Source organism: Lampris incognitus, chromosome 3, assembly GCF_029633865.1.
Source record: "Lampris incognitus isolate fLamInc1 chromosome 3, fLamInc1.hap2, whole genome shotgun sequence".
Taxonomy (NCBI): domain Eukaryota; kingdom Metazoa; phylum Chordata; class Actinopteri; order Lampriformes; family Lampridae; genus Lampris; species Lampris incognitus.
The window spans coordinates 81087845-81110348 of record NC_079213.1 but is presented as its reverse complement, the minus strand read 5'-3'; the positions used below and the strand labels follow the sequence as shown (position 1 = coordinate 81110348).

The 22504-nt window shown below is 45.1% G+C and overlaps 1 pseudogene; it reads left to right on the top strand.

Annotated features, from left to right (window-relative positions):
* Positions 1 to 22216, top strand: part of LOC130110559 (capping protein, Arp2/3 and myosin-I linker protein 3-like) — a 39870-nt pseudogene extending 17654 nt beyond the window's left edge.
* Positions 22217 to 22504: the final 288 nt, after the last annotated feature.

The window sequence follows — 22504 nt, the reverse complement described above, 5'->3', positions numbered from 1 at the left end:
GAAGAGTTTCACCAGGGGGACATAGTGCATGGGAGGATCACGCTATTCCCCCTAGTTCCCCCTCCCCCCCGAACAGGCACCCCGACCGACCAGAGGAGGTGCCCATGCAGCAACCAGGACACATGCCCACATCCGACTTCCCACTCACAGACATGGCCAATTGTGTCTGAAGGGACGTCTGCCCAAGTCAGAGTTAACACAAGGATTCGAACTGGTGATCCCCGTGTTGGTAGGCAATGGGATAGACGACTGGACGACCTTTTTTTTTCTTTTTCTTTTTTTTACACCAGAACAGTTGCCTTAGATTTTTCCTGACCCTTCAAAACCATTTGTATGACTTAAAGTGGTAGTAGACAACTTTTCAACTTTCACCCCCTAGAGTTTCAGACCCCTTTCACACTGGCCAAAAAAACCCGCTAGCATCTGCCTTTGGTGGTGAATGTTACATTGACCACAGGCAGATGTTAGCGGGTTTTTTGGCCAGTGTGAAAATGCCACAAGTGTTTTTATTGTTTGTGCCGCTGTTGCAAAGACACCCGGATTGCTTTCCGTTTATTAGCAGCCTGGCTACTGTTCAAAGCATGAAACAACCATAAGAATAAAAAAAATTTTTTTTTTAAAAATGTTTCCCCCTTTTTCTCCCCAACTGTTCCTGGTCAATCACCCTGCTCTTCAAGCCGACCCAGTCACTGCTCCACCCCCACTGCCAATCCAGGGAGGGCTGCAGACTATTATATGTACCACATGCCTCCTTCAATACATGTGGACTTTTTTCACCTGACAGTGGGGAGTTTCGCCAGGGAGATGTAGCTCATGGGAGGATCATGCCACTCCCCTGAACAGGTGCCCCGACCAACCAGAGGAGGTGCTTGTGCAGCGACCAGGACACACACCCACATCCGGCTTCCCATCCACAGACACGGCCAATTGTGTCTTTAGGGATGCCCGACCAAGCCGTAGGTAACAGGGATTTGAACCAGAGATCCCTGTGTTGGTAGGCACCGGAATAGCCCGCTGGACTACCCAGACGCCCCAAGAGTCAAAAAATTTGAACGAGAATTCCCAATCTCAGTGCTATGATAACGGCAGAGTAAAACATCTGGTGATATTAATAAGTAGGCAGGTTGTGTTACTTACTGATCCAGTAGAAAGAATGAACTGAATGTTGGTTTGGAACCCTCTCAAGTTCCCCCTAGCCAGAGTTCAATACAACACCAGGAGGCTTGATTAACCTTAACCCAACCTCAACCTAACCTCAACCTAACCTTAACCTAACCCCAACCTAACATTAACTTAACTTCAACCTAACCTTAACCTTAACCTAACTTCAACCTAACCTTAACCTTAACCTAACTTCAGTCTAACCTTAACCTTAACCTAACTTCAGTCTAACCCTAAACTTAACCTAAGACATACCTTAACCTAATCGTAACTGATAGCTAACCTGCTGTTTCCATGTGAATGCTTCCGTCTGGCAAGGGAGGAACAGATCTCGACGGGGAAACGGAGTTCAATACTCCCCCCCCTTTTTTTTCCTCCCCAATTGTATCCGGCCAATTACCCCACTCTTCCGACCTGTCCCGGTTGCTGCTCCCCCGGTCCTTCTGCCGATCCCGGGAGGGCTGCAGACTACCACGTCTCCTCCGATACACGTGGAGTCGCCGGCCGCTTCTTTTCACCTGACAGTGAAGAGTTTCGCCAGGGGGACGTGGCGCGTGGGAGGATCATGCTATTCCCCCCCAGTCCCTGCCCCTTCCCAAACGGCCACCCCAACCGACCAGAGGAGGCGCTAGTGCAGTGACCAGGACACACACCCACATTCCCACCCGCAGACACGGCCAATTGTGTCTGTAGGGACGCCCGACCAAGCCGGAGGTAACACGGGGTTGGTAGGTAACGGAATAGAGCGCCACGCTGTCTAGACGCCGTTCATTCTTGTTTTAGTACCTCTGTTTCTATCACTCTCCCTCTTCGCTTTCTGTGCCTCCTCCGTCAACAGGGTTCCCCTGTGACACCGTCACTTCGTTTGTTCCACCGTCCACCATTTCTACTACTGGGGATAGCTGCCGATAGCTACTGGGGGAAACAAAAGCGCTACTATCCTCTTCCTATTTTGGGTGCACAATGGTTGACGGACTTCCTTTGTGCCATAAATCGACCGCGAGATCGTGACACCAGCGGCAGACAGAATTGCAAGCTACAGCGAGGCTTATAGGGAACCAATCTACAAGCCGATGGCGTTGTCAGGCCAATTTGTGTCTTCTTTTTTTTTTTTTTTTCTTTTCTTTCTTTCTTTTTTTTTCATTCTTTATTGAACACATTTGCATATACAACGGTACAAAGACATCGACAAGAATAGAATAGAATAGAATAGAATATAGGATAGAACTTTATTTGTCATTTTACAAGTACAACGAAATTTTAAAGTGCAGTTCTTATCAGTGCAAAGATCAATATAAAAAGAATAAAACACACACACATTCATTTCTACATTCTACTGGACACCAACGTATTGCACAAAAAGTCAGGAATCAAGACTTAGCAGCATTTAGTGCGGTTATGGCTCGGGGATAGAAGCTGTTCTTTAGTCTGTTTGTCCGAGCTCTTATTGTGCTGTAACGTCTGCCCGAGGGCAGCAGTTCAGACAGATGGTGTCCTGGGTGAGATGGGTCCTTGAGGATGTCATGGGCTTTTTTGAGGCAGCGGGAACTGTATAGGTCTTCCGGGGAGGGGAGTTGGCATCCGATAATCTTCTGAGCGGTGGTGATGACCCTCTGGAGCGCTTTCCTCTCTGCTACTGTGCAACTGGCAAAGCAGACACCGAACCAGACAATAAAAACCAAAAATAAAGAGGAAGCAAAAAAAGATTACATTTTACAATGCCAGAGTTTCTGTTATATGCAGCACATTCAATTCGCTTTGTAATTTAAAGGTCGTAATAGCTTTTTGTTTTTAAGAGTAAATAAAATGGTGCTATATTGTTTAAATTCATGAATGAAGTGCAGGAAATTTGGCTTGGTTCCTGACCATTTTTTCTTATGAATATGGAATTTTCCAAAAATAATAACTAGTTGTATAATATACAGCATGTTATTTCCAATCTTATCTTTACTAAACTAAAATATGGCCAAATTGTGTCCGGGCTACCAAAATGTGTCCGGGTAACGTCATCGCAATGCATCGTGACAGCTCATATTCCTGACATCCCTCTCTCGCTGCAGTTCGTAGAGTCGTAATATTTCAGGTACAACTCTACGAACTGCAATGAGAGAGGCCTGACAGTGTCATGAGTCTATAGCCATTACACTGTCCAAACAACATTTACTTCATAATGATAACTCACGGCAAAGGATTTCTACATGACAGACCCCATCAGCAGGGCCTCTATGGCCTAATGTGTGAAGGCCCTCACCGAGGGAGCAGACGCTGTCGACGAGCCGTCCATTTGTTGAAACATGGCTTGCGTGTACAGATGATCCCAAGAGCTATGCCGTCCAGAGCTTGGCTCCTGGTAGGGTCACCCAAAACGGATAGGTCCAGGGGGAGGTTCCAGACGAAGCGCGATCCAACAAAGACCTCAGCGGTGGAACTGGTGGAAGATGTCTCCAGGTCACAATGGCAGTGAAGGTGGATGAAGGCTGCAACAGAGGGTGGTTCCCAATCGTCTTGGTTCTCCATGCCATTGGACTCTGGCCACCCCCTGCCATGGACTGTGTGGTGGCTGCAGGCCCATCAGCCTTTCCACGTAAAAAGCTGTCAAGCACAGGCATCCTCCCATTATGCAGCTCCAGAATCGGCCTCAATGCCCACCTGAAGACCCAGAGGGACCCAGAAGGAGGACAGTCATACTCGACCCCGAGTGACCACCGATGATGGTGTGTGTGTGTGTGTGTGTGTGTGTGTGTGTGTGTGTGTGTGTGTGTGTGTGTGTGTGTGTGTGTGTGTGTGTGTGTGTGTGTGTGTGTGTGTGTGTGTGTGTGTGTGCTTGCACGCGCAAATGTCAACTTAATTAAAAAGAACATGACATTACACAATACCACAATCTATAGTGGTGAATAATATTCAAACTGATTCTGTTTTGAGATCCCCCTCAATCTTCTTGTACTCAGTGAATGTACAAAACTTTATTCTAAGATTACAAGTTAATTAGAAAATCCCCAATAAATAAATGATAAATTAAAGCCAAAAAGGTATCAACTGCCCCTTTGAAATATACAAAGGTGTTTGTGTTGAATGAGTTGGGGGGGGGTTTTCTCCATTTTTGAAGCGTTAACATTGCCAAGATACTGTACAAGGGTTTCAGGCTTAAGGTTTTGCTTTGGCTGTATGTATGGCGGGAACAAAAGAAAAGATAATAAACACACCCCACTTGTTTTTTCTCTTATTTTTCTGTGTAACCTTTGGCTATGGTGTGCTGATGACAAGGCAGGTTATCCCACACCCATTCTGGATGTAGTGTGACAATATTAATTGCATAAAAACTGTATCAGTAGAAGTTAAGCTTAGACTGTTACTATATCTCTAGTAAGTACCATTTAAATGCTTGCTGTACATGCATGATAGTAATGTAGCTACAGAGATTGTATGAATAATTAATACTGACACCATGTACACTCATGTTCTCAATATACAACTCGGTCACAACGTTGTGCAGTATGTCCTCTTTTGAATGGTCCCTTGGTGTTTTTTTTATTGAGGGATGTGGCGTACTGTGCTTCCTGAATTATTCACTCTTTTTACAAACCTGTGACACATTGCACGGTGGTTGTGTATTATTAATGTTTGCCAGACCTTTACCGCCTCTCGACCTGCTCCCACCTCACCCCGCTGTCTCAATTTCACCTCTGTTTTTTCTCTCCCTCCTCTCTTGCCCTGCTCCCGTCTGTCTCCCTTTCTCAGGTCCTGCAGTCTTTGTCACTGAGTGACTCACGGCTTCGCTCCAGGGGAACGGTGCTGGTCAATGCACTGGGCAGCAACACCTGTCTGAGAAAAGTAGACCTGAGTGGGAACAACATGGACGACATTGGAGCCAAGATGCTCAGCAAGGCCCTGCAAATCAATACAACGCTGAGGTAAAATCAACACTTCGCCAGCTGAGGCGCTACATGTGTCTCTATGGGTAGACGAGAGACAACCGGGGTCCTTTGAAGCGCTTGTCACAGAGAAGTTAAAGACAGAGCCGAAAGCAAGGAAGGGTAAAATGTGGAAAGATTTTAGACAGATTGGATGTCTTGTTTTTTTTTGTTGTTTTTTTGTTTTTTGTTTTTTTGCAGTGTAACTCATGTTCTGACTTCAAGGTTTGGACTCAGTGCAAATCACGACTTTCCCCTCCAGGAGTGTGACATGGGATCGCAACAACACCTCCGCAACAGGATTTCTAGATGTGGCTCGTGCACTTGAACAGTAAGAGAATTCACACGGTATAAAACCAAAATCTTTGCATTGCACATGTACCCTAGAATATAGTCAGCACATCTGGCCATACCCTGTGTAGCCACTGTAATAGGGATTATTTGGAGGCTTAGGCAATCCAGGAGTTTGGTTTCCTCCTAGTCCGGAACATACGACCAACATGAACCAAGTAAATTGTTGCTTTCCACTTTGCTATCTTAAATGGCCCAGGCTTACCTCTGGGCTAAGGATAGCATGACTGCAAGATCAGAGCATTACTCACTCCCTGCATGGTATGGGAGGGGTATTTATGGGCCAAACTCTGTCCACCGGCGATATCAACCTCAACTAACCCCTGAATCTGTAAGCCACTCGGCCTGCTCTCTTTAGTCTGCTACTGTCTCAGCAACACTGCTCTCTTTTGATAACGCCAAGCTTCCTCTGCTTTTTCTACCTCTTCTCCTCTTCTCCTCTCTTAGTAACTTCACCTTGCAGTACATGCCCTTACCTCTCAGTGACATCAGCCAGGCATACCGCAGCACCCCCGAGAGGACAGAGCAGGCGCTGACAAAGGTTGGCAGTAGAGAGACCAACCCTCTGTCATGGGACGAATCGACCGAAAATTCGAAATTCAAGTGAACAGACAAGAAATGTGTCATATTTGAAGAGGTTATGCTGGTCTTAAGTGCATGTTTTATGCTTTTGGGCTGTAAGAACCCTGATCTCATTCAGGGGCTTCAGAACGCAACATCGAAGTCTAAAGCCCTTTCATTTAGAAACTGTTTCTGTTGAATTTGATGCAAGGGACCTATCCGATTTCAGCTTAAGAAGCAATGACAAGGAACACTTGAGCTGATTTTGGGCTGACTTTCCTTTTGAAATGGTCAGCCATCTCTCATCTGCTGCTCAGTCTCACATCCCTTCCCCTGCCCCTCATTTCGCTTGGCTTTCCCCGCAACACTCAGCAGCATCCAAACCATGCTCAAACCCTCTCATCTCTCCTTGTCATCTTTCTTTTTTTAATTTATTTTTTTGCAGCCATCATTATTTTCATTAAAGTGTGCAGGACATTGTGTGATGGCATTTGGTGGTGGCTCTATACCCCGTCTCTCTTTTGCTCAGATCCAGCGGGCTCTCCTCAGGAACAACCAGACCCAGCGTTTCTCTCAGAGACAAGCTTTACGGCTGCACCAAGGCCTGGTCACTAGCACTGCTGAACAGGTAGCCTGTGAGCCTGTGTGTGTGTGTGTGCGTGTGTGTGTGTGTGTGTGTGTGTGTGTGTGTGTGTGTGTGTGTGTGTGTGTGTGTGTGTGTGTGTGTGTGTGTGTGTGTTTGTACATGGGCATGTGGGCATTTTTATTTGGGACTTTAACACTCTCCCCGTCTGTTTCCAAGGTAATGGAGCGCCTCTGTGTGCGAGTCCAGCAGCAGGTGTGCATGCTGCGAGGTGTTGGTGAGATGGAGGAGATTCAGGCGGCCAAGCAAGTGCTAAAAGAGGCCAGGAACTCTCGGGCTGTGAGTGACACACAATGTGTTGTTTGCATCACGTGCCTGTGTACGCTTTGCAGTATGCATGTGTGTGCATTATTTTACGCAGGCGCCCCACCTATTTGCAGGTGTGAGACAGCAATATTGCAATCAGCAATGAATTTTTTTTTCTCTGTTACGCCAAGCTCTACCCTTCGCTGTGTGAGCTGGCCCATGTGCTGTCTGTGGATGGGCCAGTGAGGCAGAGATTGGATTGTCTGGCTGGAGAACTGGCCAAAGCTGCAGATAAGGAGTTACAGGTATTTCTTTAACTGTTTCTCCATTCCCATTCATCCCAATAGCGCGGAATGAGTCCTTCATAGAGCTGTCTGACTGTGTTGTAGGTTGGTTAGGAAATTCAAAAATAAAATGAAGAAATAAATTGGGCAAGGGAGTGAAAGTTTGCAGCAAGATCACTGGGTTCCACCAAACTGAACACTAGGAATTGTACCTCTCTTGCCCAAATAGTAAGGCACACAAGGATTATAGTGAGGAGTCACATTCACAGTCGACTGAATTTCAAACTTCTTTCGGTAGCGACAAGATTTAAAGTGCCCAAGATAAGAAAAAAGGGTTACAGAAACTCATTCATCATTATGGCAAGCATCCAACTAAACAAGCAATCATCTAACAATGTACACTGTGTAAATTAATAATATTGCTTCTGTGACTAGATATTGCACATTTGACACTTAATTTTATTTTTTATCTATTATTTTTCTACTCCACATGAAGATATATTTGGTTTTTATTGCTTATTTTTATGTCTATGTCATGAAAGAATCTGCCCCACTGAGGACATTTAAGTTTTCTTTCTATATATCCCTAACCTATCTATCTATCTATCTATCTATCTATCTATCTATCTATCTCTCTAAGTTATAGCTGGGTTTCTATCAATGGCTTCCTCTGCAGGTCATTGTTGACTCGATGGTGTCGCTCTGTCGTGAGCTGTGTCCTTTGTCCTCTACTGCGGCAGAGAGATTGAGTCCACCTCTCTCATCCGTCTCTGAGCGCGTATCCATCCCTCGCTCCACCATTCGCACAGCCCTGATGGAGAGGGCAGCGCAGGACATCCATCGAGCGCTGGAGTAAGACGGGGCTGGACGGACGGAGGGGAGTGGGGAGAGGTGTTGGTTGCTATAATGAGGCTGAATCTGAGAAGTATCCTATTGGTTCTTTTTCAACCAAATGCTCTTTCCTACTTTCCCTTTGGTCTCCATCTCTTCTTCCCCAGAGAAGTAAAACTGTCAGTGGTCTCCTATCTCACCAACTCCATCGTGGATCAGATCTTACAGGAGCTCTACACCACCCACAAGACCCTTGTAAGCAGAAAAGAGAGAGTTATAAAAACGTTATGTGTGTGTGTGTGTGTGGTGGCGGTGGACAGAATAAGTGAATTTCTGAGTGAGAAAGAGATGTATGAGCACTCTCTGTTTTAGACCCGGCAGGTGTCTCAGGTGAAGCGGTGGGAGGGAACGTGTGATGGTGGAACAGGTCGGAGGTCACAACGTCACAGAGACTCTCTGGACATCACTGATGAGGAGCTGGGCACCAGCATAGTAAGTACCGAATAATATACCATGTATTATTTGTGTGTGTATGTGTATTTATATTTGTATATGTATGTGTGTAAATAGCATGTTTTGGTCATTTCTCCTTGATGTGTTTACTTCCTGTGTGTGTGTGTGTGTGTGTGTGATTTTATCTCATTTTCTCTTCAAGGACACCATAGCCATTAAGAAGCATAGCTCCAGAACCAGACGAATACGACCAGTGTCCACCAGGCTGAGTGAGTCGAGTTCCTCTCATCCTCCTGTCTTCAGTCTCCCTCCCTCCCCCATCTCACCCCACCCTCCTTTTTCAGTGCTGCATTAGCATGTTTCATGCTGGGCCTTTTTTCAACTCAATTAACTCAATTCTCTCTCTCTCTCTAAGACTTTTAATGGCTGGTTTAATCTGGTTTAAGACAAGTCCTGCTTCAATGTATTTGAGAGCAACCGTGAACTGTTTTAAATTTGAGGCAGTGCATCTTTGAAGCAGAGATGATGGTTCCCCGTGACTCTCAGAGGATCGCTGTTTTCGACTCTATCTCCTCAACTCTGCCTTATTATATTTCCCTCCCCCCCAATCTCCCACCCTCTCCCACTCTTGAGCACCCTGTAATCTTTTCATCTTTTGTTACTGTCAGGTCTCTGCGATGACTCCAGCTCCTCTCCGCCTCCCTCGGTGCCGTCATTCTCCTCACCGCTCTCCCGCTCGGCATCCTGGGAAGGTTTGTCAGAGCTGCCTACACAAGGCGTGCCTCTGCATCATGTCACCCGGGTTCGGCCTCGGCCTCCGCGGCACCACAGAGGAGGGCATGTCCCCACTGATCCAGTAAGGCAGGAGTTAATCTAAAAAAAAAAAACCTCTTTTCATACATGACCCCCGGACATCTTAGCCACGGTATTCCATTGTGCATGCAAGCATGCATTAGTGTTCAGAGGTTTACCCAGTGTTCACTTCCAGAGTGAAAGGCTACAGTTGTCTTTACCAGAAGTGGAGGAGTGAAGTTAGGGATATGCTACGCCGAAACATTATTTGAGTAAAGAATTACTAATCTGACATCAAAACCCATTTGAAATGTTGTGACTTATTATTCGGGCAGAAACGCAAAACATAAAAGAAAGAGTTTATACTCTGTAGGAGCTTGTTTGTTTCTATCCCGCAAAGCCCTTTTCTTTTTTTCCATGTGATTAAACCGATGCTCGTGCAAAACTTTTAACTTAATTTATGACTCATGCATAATTCCCATCTCCCATTTCCAACTGTTCAGGCCTCCTGGCAGGGGCAAAGTGCTGCTCTGTTTCTCAGAGCGATTCTTGCCTCTGGATGGGGTAATCTATACAAAGTGGATCATTGCAGTTGGGTTATAACATCTCTCCAAAGCCAACATAATCCATTTGTATTATTGCAAACACAACACTTGCAAATGAAACCCAACACAAATAAACTGACCTCTCCAAAAAGACAGTGGCAGCACACTAAACGACTTCATGTACATATTGTGTGTGTGTGTGTGTGTATGTGTGTGTATCCACAGCACTGCAGTGAAAATGGAGGCATAAGTCCTCTTGATGATGGACTCCCAGATTTCTATACCAAAAGAGTACTACCGGATAGGTAAGAATCTCTATTATACAATTTTATTTCCAACGCTTCTAAAATTTGGTACCCAAAATAAGCTACAGACGTTCAATAGAATTTCATGAGTCATCCAATTTAATTTTGAGACGGACTCTCTGCTACTGAATTTCCATTAGTGTAATGTTGTTCCCATCCAAGCCCCACATCAGAGATCCCTGCTTAAGTAGAATCTTTCCATTTTATTATGTTTACGGTTCAACTTATTTCAGATAAATGCACTCGGGATGAATTATTGTGTGTCAAGTGGCATAGCTTAGCAACGCTCAAATTGCCGATGCGTTCGAAGCAGAAGGTTGGAGAGAGGCTATGAGGAAATAAAATTACTCATCGTGATACATGAAAAATCTAACAACAGCGGTGACTCGTTGTCTGATTGCAATTATGCGTTTGTTGTAGTATATGTGGCACTCTTTCTGTCTGTCCCTCCTCTTTCAGCCAGCTCTCCTCCCTGCACAAAGCCCACTCTCTGAGGAGAAAGAAGAGGCGCAACATGCTTGCCATCTTTGGTTTCCGTAAAAACCGCAACCCAGCTCTCTCCAGCCAGGGGCCAGAGCCTGGAGAGGCTCATGGAGAGGAGGGCCACTCCGTTGTCACAGCACCCACAGGGTTTGTGTGTATTCACCCATTTTGTTCACACACACATCGTACTGTGGAGGATGCATACATTGCAACTGCTGTATAATAACCAGGTATTGATTGAGAAAGGTATGGCCTTGAGCACACGTCATGTGTGCATGATGCATCAGACACCTATACACCACACTAGACCTGCACCCTGTTTCACAAGACGAATCCATGTCTCACTTCATGTTTTAAAAAACAAAAAAATCTTTCTTGCGCTTTTACTTTAGCACTGGTTTTACTCTTAGATGCTAGTTTAGATGCACTTATGACCTCTGATGACTAGTAGTTCTCCTGATTTCCTATATTAAATGCACTTATTGTAAGTCGCTTTGGATAAAAGCTTCAGCTAAATGACTGTAATGTAATGTAATGTTTTCCTCTACACCCACAAGTTACCATGATGAGGGATATGACACAGCACAGGACTCTTTCTACTGATTGCCTCCTTTGTTCTCAGTTTCTCCTTATAAAGACAAGGAGCATTTCAGCTCTCCGTAAGGACTCAAGGACAAATAATTTCAGAATCACAGCCATTCCTCTGTTGATGTGAGAAATGGCTGGTATCTGCCAAACCACAGACAGGCTCACACCAGTCTGTGTACAGACGTAGAAGACAGCCTGTGCCACAGATGTCTTTTCCAACAGAACGACATCATCTCACCCAGTGATGACAAATTAACACATAAGCATGTCAGATTCAGGTTATGATGCCAAAATGACTGATTCTTGCGAGTGTTATCCTTGCAAGCAATACTCCTCCAGTGTGTTTTGTATGTACTTAAATACCAACAGACTGGCAAGTATGTGAAATATCGTGCGAGTATCTGCACTAATATCTTGAATTATTTTATGCTCAGGACAGCAACAGAGAATATATACACACTGCTGCAACCCCCAAGGTCTGTTACTCAAACTGGATCTCCTGGGGAGTGGGCTGATGGCAAACTGGATGATCAGCAGGGGGAAAATGCCCCAGTTTTGAGCCCACCACCGATACAGGGCATACAACATCAAGGCATGGGGGGAAGCAGACACCCCTTCTATTCTCCCAGAGAGGTACAGCCTATGTAAATCATGACAAGTGTTTATGGGATTGTAGGTTTACACTGGATGTGACCTCTCTCTTGACTCCTCCTGTTATGCTGACAGAAATCTGAACTGGAGCCAGAGCTTGAACAGCTGGTAGAGTCAGAAGGACACCGGGCTGATGACAAGCGCCTAGACAGACAGTGGTCAGAGGGGCAACCCCAACCCACAGAAAGGCTGCGGATGGAAGGGAGACAGACTGATCGATACTCGGAGAAACATGGAGACAGACAGTTCAATCCACAGTGGTTAGATGACAGGTTATCAGAAAGAACTTGGGGAGATACGAAGACGGCAGATAGACAAACAGACCGGTATTGGACTGAGAACAGGCATCCAGATATACAAATGGAAAAACAGTGGACAGTTGACCGACACACTCAGAGGCAAATTGACAGAAAGATGGAGAGACAGTGGACTATGGGCAGACAAATAGATAGGCCATGGTTGGAGAACAGGCCAGCCGACATCCAAGTTGATAGACAGTGGAAGGAGTGCAGGCATCCGAGCAGAAAGACAGACAGACAAATCCACACACTGCATTTGGCCCAAAGACCACTGCCTCCTTACCCATTGGACAGGACTCCCTCACCAAAACAGGAAACAGATCCCCAGAAAAACATGGAGGCAACAGCAATGGACTGGACTCAGTGTCAGCAGGACGCATGGGTGGGCCGACATGCCTGCTCAGACACAATTGGTGGGCTGACGGAGATACGGAGAAATGGAGGAGGGGTGTCCTCTGGGAGAGGTGTTCCCAATGCATCTAAACCCGATCCTCCCCCACAAAGCACCAAACCCAACCTGTCCAGGCTGGGACAGAGACACAGACAAGAGAGTTCAGGTACTGCTAACCAGTCTACTCATGTCATCAAAGAGATTTCAGCTTTGAAACGAGGTTCAGGTCAAATTGAGTTTTGTGGTCTGCTCGGTCTGTCATTTAATAACACCTCAGATGCACTCAGGAGTACTTACGTCTCCTACTTCATTTAGCATTTAAGTGATTTGCACATAGCACCTTTTGACACGGATTGCAATCACTTCCATGTGAGCCATAGGTGCAGAGGAGGAAGGAGATGTGGTCAGAGATCCCGGAAAGATGGAGAGGAAAGACAGAGAAAAAGGGAGAGATTCAGAGGGTCAACCCCCTCCCATCCCAGAAAAGGTGTGCAATTAATTTTCACAAATACTTGGTTTACTACTATTATTTGGACAGTCTCACATGTTTGGGATGTTGCACTCTGATTTGACTTTTAAGATGAAAGAAATAAACACATCTTAACGTCCTACAATTTGTGTGCATTCACCAGCATTTGCTGTAAATGCACATTTTACCAATTGCTATAGTTACTCTTTCTTGTGGTCCATTTACATATGTTGCTCTGCTCTGATGAACAGCCAAAGACGTTCTCCTATGTAAGCTTTTCAAAAGAATTGGCTAATGAAAGGAACTTACCTCCTCCTCCTGTTCCACCTCCCTTCATGAAGCCTGTGCTTGGGTTATCCGATAGAGCTGCAAGTCAAGGTACACGTGGATGGCATACATTGACCAAAATAATGGCATGTCTTCTCACTCTTGTACATCTTGACAGCTTTTGCAAATATTCATTGTCATGGACATGCGTTGGATGAACATATTGCTAAAGTGTAAATGCGACAAAGTAAGATAACATTTAACGTTATTAATTAAACTTAGTGTTTGCTGTATGGTACTCAGGTGATGATGGCATGAGACCTCAGGCTCCAGTGAAACCACAAAGGAACAGAAAGGCCATGTCTTGTGATGCAGGTACAAATATTTCCATCTCTGTCTTGCTGGTTTTTGTACTACATCGTTTTATCACGCTTTCAACAGGATGAATATCATGATTGCATCCAATGTCTGCTGATATATGATTTATGTGTCTGTATCTAACTGTTAATTTGTATTCCTTGTTCTTACTTACCTCAGGCACTGACAGGGACAGCCCTAATAATCTTGAGAAGCCCTCAAATCGCAAACCCCCAGTGAAAAAACCTAGACTACCCCAGAACAAAAACAAGTCACTGGACCTCTCTGGTACTGTCATCTCTGTTTTCTTTTAATGCATTTGTCCTTAACTTGAAAACAGTTTAAATATGTGTGTGTCTATGTTAGGGGTTGCACGTATAGAGCTCTAGTTTCCGGACGGCACAAGGCCAGTAGTGGCACTAACACACACGTAGTGACAATTTCATTGGGCACCAGTTAGTTTTGCTCTCACCTGGGCACATTTGCTAATTTCTGGGCTCGCCATGACATCACTTGCATCAAAACGGGCATGGAGGCACAGTAGAGGGTGTGTCAGTCAAAATCTGGTGGCACAGTACTAGTTTGGTGTCAAATAAAACCAAATAGCATCTATGCCTGGTCAAACCACGTTTTAGTACAGATGCAGGCGTTATGTGGTAGTTTCTGGGCTTTAGGCACAGATGCACTAAGCATAGACTTATCCAAAATCACACACACCACTTTTGTGTATGTTATGTTGGCCTATTTCGTGGATAATTTAACTATGGCTACTGTCCTAAACCGTTGCAATCACAAAACAAAATATCTGCACGTGTATCATTGTTTTCCAACATAAAACAATGTGCATCATTACGCATGGAAAACAACATGGTGACGGGTATTTCAATATTTGAATTAACCTCAATCAACCTGAAAGAATGAACTGATAGCATAAGCTAATTATCCGTGATCACAATGCTCCCCTGCTGTGATCATAGAATGTGCAGGAAAGAGAAAGATGCTGGTGAGAACGAAGACACCTTAAACGGTAGCCTGTCAAATAATCATGTTTGTGTTGTCTCATATCACATTGGAATTGGTGTTAATGTTTGTTGTATGTGCACTTGGCAACTGCACCTCTTGAACAAGGACATCAGTTTCCTCCTGGGGGAAGCTTTTCTGCCGGTCTGGCTGCTTTTAAAGGGAATGAGACGAGCTGATTTGATTGGCCATAATTGAAGACAGCCCCCACCACTCCTACTGATGATTTATTCCTTCTAATCCAACCCTTTTACAACTGTGCCTTCATTGCACCCAATTTTGCGGCATGTGCCCAATTTAGCAAAAGAGCATGTGCCACACCTTAGTTCAACTTGAACCAACTAGTGCCAGCGCCTTCAACTGCGCTCCATCCATCCATCCATTATCCAAGCTGCTTATCCTGCTCTCAGGGTCGCGGGGATGCTGGAGCCTATCCCAGCAGTCACTGGGCAGCAGGCAGGGAGACACCCTAGACATGCCGCCAGGCTATGACCCGGAAACTAGAGCCCATAGTCACTAGTTGACTGGAGAAAAAGTGTGTCTATGCTAGGGGTTGCACTTATAGTCACGAGCTGACTTGTGAAAATGTGTGTCTATGTTAGGGGTTGCACATATAGTCACTAATTGGCTAGTTGCATTGCTAGAGGCAGCAGGAGGAGAATCAACTGCTAAGTCTCACAGCCAAAAAGGGCAAAATACATCACTTGTGTATGGAAGTACTTCAAAAATTAAGACAATTAAGTTGTTACCTGCAAATTATAAATGACTACCCTTACATTCAACAAAAGCACGGGTGCTATACACACCCTTGTGAAATGGCTGGTAACGGTGGACAAGTCAAGTCAAGTTTATTTGTATAGCCCAAAATCACGAAGCACTCCTAAAAGGCTTTACAATCACTGCAATATACCACACCCCCTATCCTTAGACCCTTGACTTGAATAAGGAAAAACACCACAAGAAAAGCCCTGTCAGGGGAAAAAATGGGAGAAACCTCAGGAAGAGCAACAAAGGAGAGCTCCTCTTCCAGGGTGGACAGACACGTATGCAATAGTTGTTAAATGCACAGAGAACACAAAAATAACAAACATCCTTATTAAACAAGAGCTGATCTCTGGTTTGCTAGTCAGTTTCATATGCATACTTGATATATCTGACTTTTGGTTGCAGTACATTGAGAGGGATTTAGACTTTGTATTATATCATCCATCCATCCATCCATTACCTGTACCCACTTAATCCAAATCAGGATCATGGGGGACTGGAGTCTTTCACAGTTGTCATCTGGTAGAGGTCAAGGAGACAGGTCACCAGTTCATCACAGGCCCACACACACAATCGTTCACACCAATGGGCAATTTAGAGACTCTGATTCACTGAACATTCATGCCTTAGGACTGTGGGAGAAACCCAAATTAACACAGGGAGAACATACAAACTCCACACAGAACCCTGGACCCTTTTGCTGCGAGGTGATAGTGCTAACCACTAAGCCTCCATGCCGGCAATATTATATTATATCATAGTTCTTGATGATGCAAGTAATGACTGGTAAATGGCTAATTTGACGCTATTGCTGACTAGTAAAAAATCATAGTCGTGCAACCCGTCTGTGTGTATGTTTGTGTGTGTTTTTGTTTTTGATTTTGAGTGCACAATATTTTGATTGACATGGTTAATATTACCTCCTATAGTTTTCAATAACCAATAAATTACCCCCCCCCCTTTGCTGTCCCTGAAAAAGAAAGCAAATATTGCATCTGCGAGCACTACATATGCGATGTTTGCTTTGATGTGATGGGTCCTTAGGGTAATGAACTCACCGGACAACACAAAATTCTATTTTGGGGTTTTTATTCTGAATGCTGCCTCACTTCAATAGGAGGACAGCTGTCGATAGGAGAATAGAAAGAAATAGATCACGACTGCATGAAAATAAAATATACAAATGAAAATGTACCCAAATGAAATATACACTACCGTTCAAAAGTTTGGGATCACCCAAACAATTTTGTGTTTTCCATGAAAAGTCACACTTATTCACCACCATATGTTGTGAAATGAATAGAAAATAGAGTCAAGACATTGACAAGGTTAGAAATAATGATTTGTATTTGAAATAAGATTTTTTTTACATCAAACTTTGCTTTCGTCAAAGAATCCTCCATTTGCAGCAATTACAGCATTGCAGACCTTTGGCATTCTAGCTGTTAATTTGTTGAGGTAATCTGGAGAAATTGCACCCCACGCTTCCAGAAGCAGCTCCCACAAGTTGGATTGGTTGGATGGGCACTTCTTTGAGCAGATTGAGTTTCTGGAGCATCACATTTGTGGGGTCAATTAAACGCTCAAAATGGCCAGAAAAAGAGAACTTTCATCTGAAACTCGACAGTCTATTCTTGTTCTTAGAAATGAAGGCTATTCCATGCGAGAAATTGCTAAGAAATTGAAGATTTCCTACACCGGTGTGTACTACTCCCTTCAGAGGACAGCACAAACAGGCTCTAACCAGAGTAGAAAAAGAAGTGGGAGGCCGCGTTGCACAACTGAGCAAGAAGATAAGTACATTAGAGTCTCTAGTTTGAGAAACAGAGGCCTCACAGGTCCCCAACTGGCATCTTCATTAAATAGTACCTGTTAGAGCCTGTTTGTGCTGTCCTCTGAAGGGAGTAGTACACACCGGTGTAGGAAATCTTCAATTTCTTAGCAATTTCTCGCATGGAATAGCCTTCATTTCTAAGAACAAGAATAGACTGTCGAGTTTCAGATGAAAGTTCTCTTTTTCTGGCCATTTTGAGCGTTTAATTGACCCCACAAATGTGATGCTCCAGAAACTCAATCTGCTCAAAGAAGTGCCCATCCAACCAATCCAACTTGTGGGAGCTGCTTCTGGAAGCGTGGGGTGCAATTTCTCCAGATTACCTCAACAAATTAACAGCTAGAATGCCAAAGGTCTGCAATGCTGTAATTGCTGCAAATGGAGGATTCTTTGACGAAAGCAAAGTTTGATGTAAAAAAAATCTTATTTCAAATACAAATCATTATTTCTTACCTTGTCAATGTCTTGACTCTATTTTCTATTCATTTCACAACATATGGTGGTGAATAAGTGTGACTTTTCATGGAAAACACAAAATTGTTTGGGTGATCCCAAACTTTTGAACGGTAGTGTATACAAATGAAATACAGTAGTGGGCTTCTGTAAATAAAACCACAATACAAAAGAAAACATTCAATGTTAATTACATTAACATTAAACAACAGTAGCATTAAGGCATTTATGTGAAATAAAGTGCATACCGCCACTCACTTGCAGCCACGTTTCAAGATGGCCTCCTCAGCGTGGCTGGCCAAGAACAGCTACAGCAAAACTCTACCTAGTCAAACATTCACAGTTGTTGATTCAACAACATCACAGTAACAAAAGGAGAATACCGAAATAAAATACCGAATCGCTACAAAATAATATGCACAAAATACCGAAGTACGCACCGCGGGTAACGCGCAGTTTTATAAGTACCAGTAAATGCAAATAATAAAATCCGAACACGCGGTTATGCACACTACGCAATTCAGAACCATCCATGCAAAATAATACTCCATCTCACTCTAATAACTCGTAAATATACACTTTGAGATCTTAGGTACTGAATATGAACATTATTTCCATAAGTTAAATGTAAATTTTAAAATATTTACCCCGATGCAGACTGCAATGCATCTCTGTCCACCATGCTTCGCTCTGACTGACACTAGGCGTCGCGCGTGTGACGTTATAACCCTGCGTCGAACTTAATCTCTAAAAGGGGCAGTACGGAATTTCATTTCACTGCAGGAAGAAAGATCGGTTCTTTACCACCCGGCTACATTGAGAATGTTGATTGAGAAGTATAGAGAAGGCCAGAAAGAGTTGCATTGTGTCTTTGTAGATTTAGAGAAAGCTTATGACAGAGTGCCGAGAGAGGAGGTGTGGTATTGTATGAGGAAGTCAGGAGTTGCAGAGAAGTGTGTAGGGAGTGGTGCAGGATATGTATGAGGGAATTATGACATGGTGAGGTGTGCAGTTGGAATGACAGATGGGTTCAAGGTGGAGGTGGGGTTACATCAAGGATCGGCTCTGAGCCCTTTCTTGTTTGCAATGGTGATGGACAGGTTGACGGACGAGATCAGGCAGGAGTCTCTGTGGATGATGATGTTAGCAGATGACATTGTGATCGGTAGTGAAAGTAGGGTGCAGGTTGAGGAGAGCCTGGAGAGGTGGAGGTATGCACTGGAGAGAAGAGGAATGAAAGTCATTAGGACCAAGGTGGAATACATATGCGTGAATGAGAGGGAGGACAGCGGAATGGTGAGGATGCAGGGAGTAGAGGTGACGAAGGCATATGAGTTTAAATACACTGCTCAAAAAAATAAAGGGAACACCTAAAAACACAATATAGACCTTGATGAATGAAATATTTCAGCTGAAAATCTTTATTTATTAGACAGAGGAATGTGTTTAGAGCAAAATAACCTAAGAATGATCAATGGAAATCAAAATCATTAGCCCATTAAGGTCTGGATTCAGAATCATACTCAAAATCAAAGTGGAAAATGAGAACATAGGCTGATCCAACTTCTGTGGAAATTCTTCAAGACGATTCAAAATGAGGCTCAGTAGTGTGTGTGGCCTCCACGTGCCTGTATGCACTCCCTACAACGTCTGGGCATGCTCCTGATGAGACGACGGATGGTCTCCTGAGGGATCTCCTCCCAGACCTGGATCAGGGCATCGGTCAACTCCTGGACAGTCTGTGGTGCGACATCGCGTTGGCGGATGGTACGAGACATGATGTCCCAGAGGTGCTCGATTGGATTCAGGTCTGGGGAACGTGCAGGCCAGTCCATAGCATCAATGCCCTCGACATACAGGAACTGCTGACACACTCTGGCCACATGAGGACGAGCATTGTCATGCATGAGCAGGAACCCAGGGCCCACTGCACCAGCATATGGTCTGACAATGGGTCTGAGGATCTCATCCCGGTACCTAATGGCAGTCATGGTACCTCTGGCTAGCACGTAGAGGTCTGTGCGGCCCTCCAAGGATATGCCTCCCCAGACCATCACTGACCCACCACCAAACCGGTCATGCTGGAGGATGTTGCAGGCAGCAGAACGTTCTCCACAGCGTCTCCAGACTCTCTCACGTCTGTCACATGTGTTCAGTGTGAACCTGCTCTCATCTGTGAAGAGCACAGGGCGCCAATGGCGAATCTGCCAACCAAGATGTTCTCTGGCAAAGGTCAATCGGGCTGCACGGTGTTGGGCTGTGAGCACAGGCCCCAATTGTGGACGTCGGGCCCTCATACCATCCTCATGCATTCTGTTTCTCACTGTTTGAGCAGAAACCTGCACATTAGTGGCCTGTTGAAGGTCGTTTTGTAGGGCTCCGGCAGTGCTCCTCCTGTTCCTCCTTGCACAAAGGACCAGATAGCGGTCCTGCTGCGGGGTTGTTGTCCTCCTGCGGCCCCCTCCACGTCTCCTGGTGTACTGGCCTGTCTCCTGGTACCTCCTCCATGCTCTGGACACTGTGCTGGGAGACACATCAAATCTTCTTGCCACAGCACGCATTGATGTGTCATCCTGGATGAGCTGCACTACCTGAGCAACTTCTGTAGGTTGCAGATACCGCCTCATGCCACCTCTAGTGGTGAGGGCACTAGCAAAATGAAAAACTAACCAAAGATCGGCCAGAAAAGATGAGGACAGGCAAATGGTCTGTGGCCACCACCTGCAAATCCATTCCTTTATAGGGGTTGTCTTGCAAATTGTCTAATTTCCACCTGGTGGAAATTAGACAATTTACCAACAGGTGAAATTGATTCACAAATCAGTGTTGCTTCCTAACTGGACAGGTTGATATCTCAAAAGTGTGATTGACTTGGAGCTACATTGCATTGCTTATGTGTTCCCTTTATTTTTTTGAGCAGTGTACTTGGGGTCAACTGTCCAAAGTAACGGGGAGTGCAGAAGAGAGGTGAAGAAGAGAGTGCAGGCAGGGTGGAGTGGGTGGAGAAGAGTGTCAGGAGTGATTTGTGACAGAAGGGTACCAGCAAGAGTTAAAGGGAAGGTTTATAAGACGGTTGTGAGACCAGCTATGTTATATGGTTGGAGACAGTGGCACTGATGAAAAGACAGGAGGCGGAGCTGGAGGTGGCAGAGTTGAAGATGTTAAGATTTTCACTGGGAGTGACGAAGAAGGACAGGATTAGGACAGCTCAAGTTGGACAGTTTGGAGACAAAGCAAGAGAGGCAAGATTGAGTTGGCTTGGACATGTGTGGAGGAGAGATGCTGAGTATATTGGGAGAAGGATGCTGAATATGGAGCTGCCAGGGAAGAGGAAAAGAGGAAGGCCAAAGTGGAGGTTTATGGATGTGGTAAGGGAAGACATGCAGGTGGCTGGTGTGACAGAGGAAGATGCAGAAGACAGGAAGAAATGGAAACGGATGATCCGCTGTGGCGACCCCTAACGGGAGCAGCCGAAAAGTAGTAGTAGTTTTCAATAACTAAAGTCAAATAAAAAATACCGGGATGAATACATGCTTATACAAAGGGATGACATCCTTCATGTTAACATATCATGTAGCCTTGTCAGTCTTTGTGCAAGTCGTCAAGGAGAGCATTACTATCTTTACCCCAAACACTTGGCTTAATCATTTCGGTATGCCGTGTGTAATATGCTGGCTTTCCATTAGCTTAACATGACTGGTAGACGTCAGCAGGGGTTGCTGAATGATACTGATGTAGACAAGGTAAAACACAGCAGCCGGGACAGTTGAGTTGTTGTTGTCATTGTTGTTGTTTGACGCTTCGCTTCCCAAAAGACTTGGCTCTCACACTGAAGGCACTTGCACAATCGCAGATGCCAGCAACAGGTTGTGTATCCTCGACCTTACTTTTTGAGCTTGTTTGTTTTCCTTGCTTACATTTGTTGTTCACGGGCGTCCGGGTGGCATGGTGGTCTATTCCCTTGCCTACCAACACGGGGATCCCGGTTCGAATCCCCGCGTTACCTCCGGCTTGGTTGGGCGTCCGGTGGGGAGCCGGATGTGGGTATGTGTCCTGGTCGCTCCAGCGCTGGGTCGCTCACTGCACTAGCGCCTCCTCTGGTCGGTCGGGGCGCCTGTTCGGGAGCGGGAACTGGGGGAAATATCGTGATCCTCCAACGCGCTACGTCCCCCTGGTGAAACTCCTCACTGTCCGGTGAAAATAAGCGGCTGGCGACTACACATGTATCGGAGGAGACATGTGGTATAGTCTACAGCCCTCCCCGGATCGGCAGAGGCAGTGGAGCAGGACCGGGATGGCTCGGAAGAGTGGGGTAATTTGCCGCATACAAACAGGGAGAAAGGAGGGGGGGGGTAATTCATTGTTCAGATTCTCTGAACAATAGATGTCAGAATTCAAGTACATTTAATTACACATAGCACCTCTAGCGTGTCCCATCTATGTAGGCATCGATGTTACTTGTGTCTCTCAGCTAAAGAGTCTGTGCTGCCTCCTCTGTCCTTTGCTGTATTACAGACAGCTTCAGCTCAGCGTCTGGACAGAGCAAGCTGCTGTGATGGCTGAAGAATCCACTTTCCACCGTCCAAACCAGTCATTACAACTGTGGGGCCTTCCATCAAATGTGGGGACAAAGAACGAGCGTGGGGGACCCTGAAGAAGAAAAAATGTGCAGATGGCAATTGCTTGAAAGGAGGTGGATTAGAAGATAATCGTCTGATCAGTGCAATATGACAGCATAAAGTATCACTTGCTTACGCAGGAACACTCCTTAATGTCTTGTTCTCTTTCTCCCCTTTAAACCTCCACTGTGTTTCGGTCTTTGCTTTCTTCTCACATGAAAACAA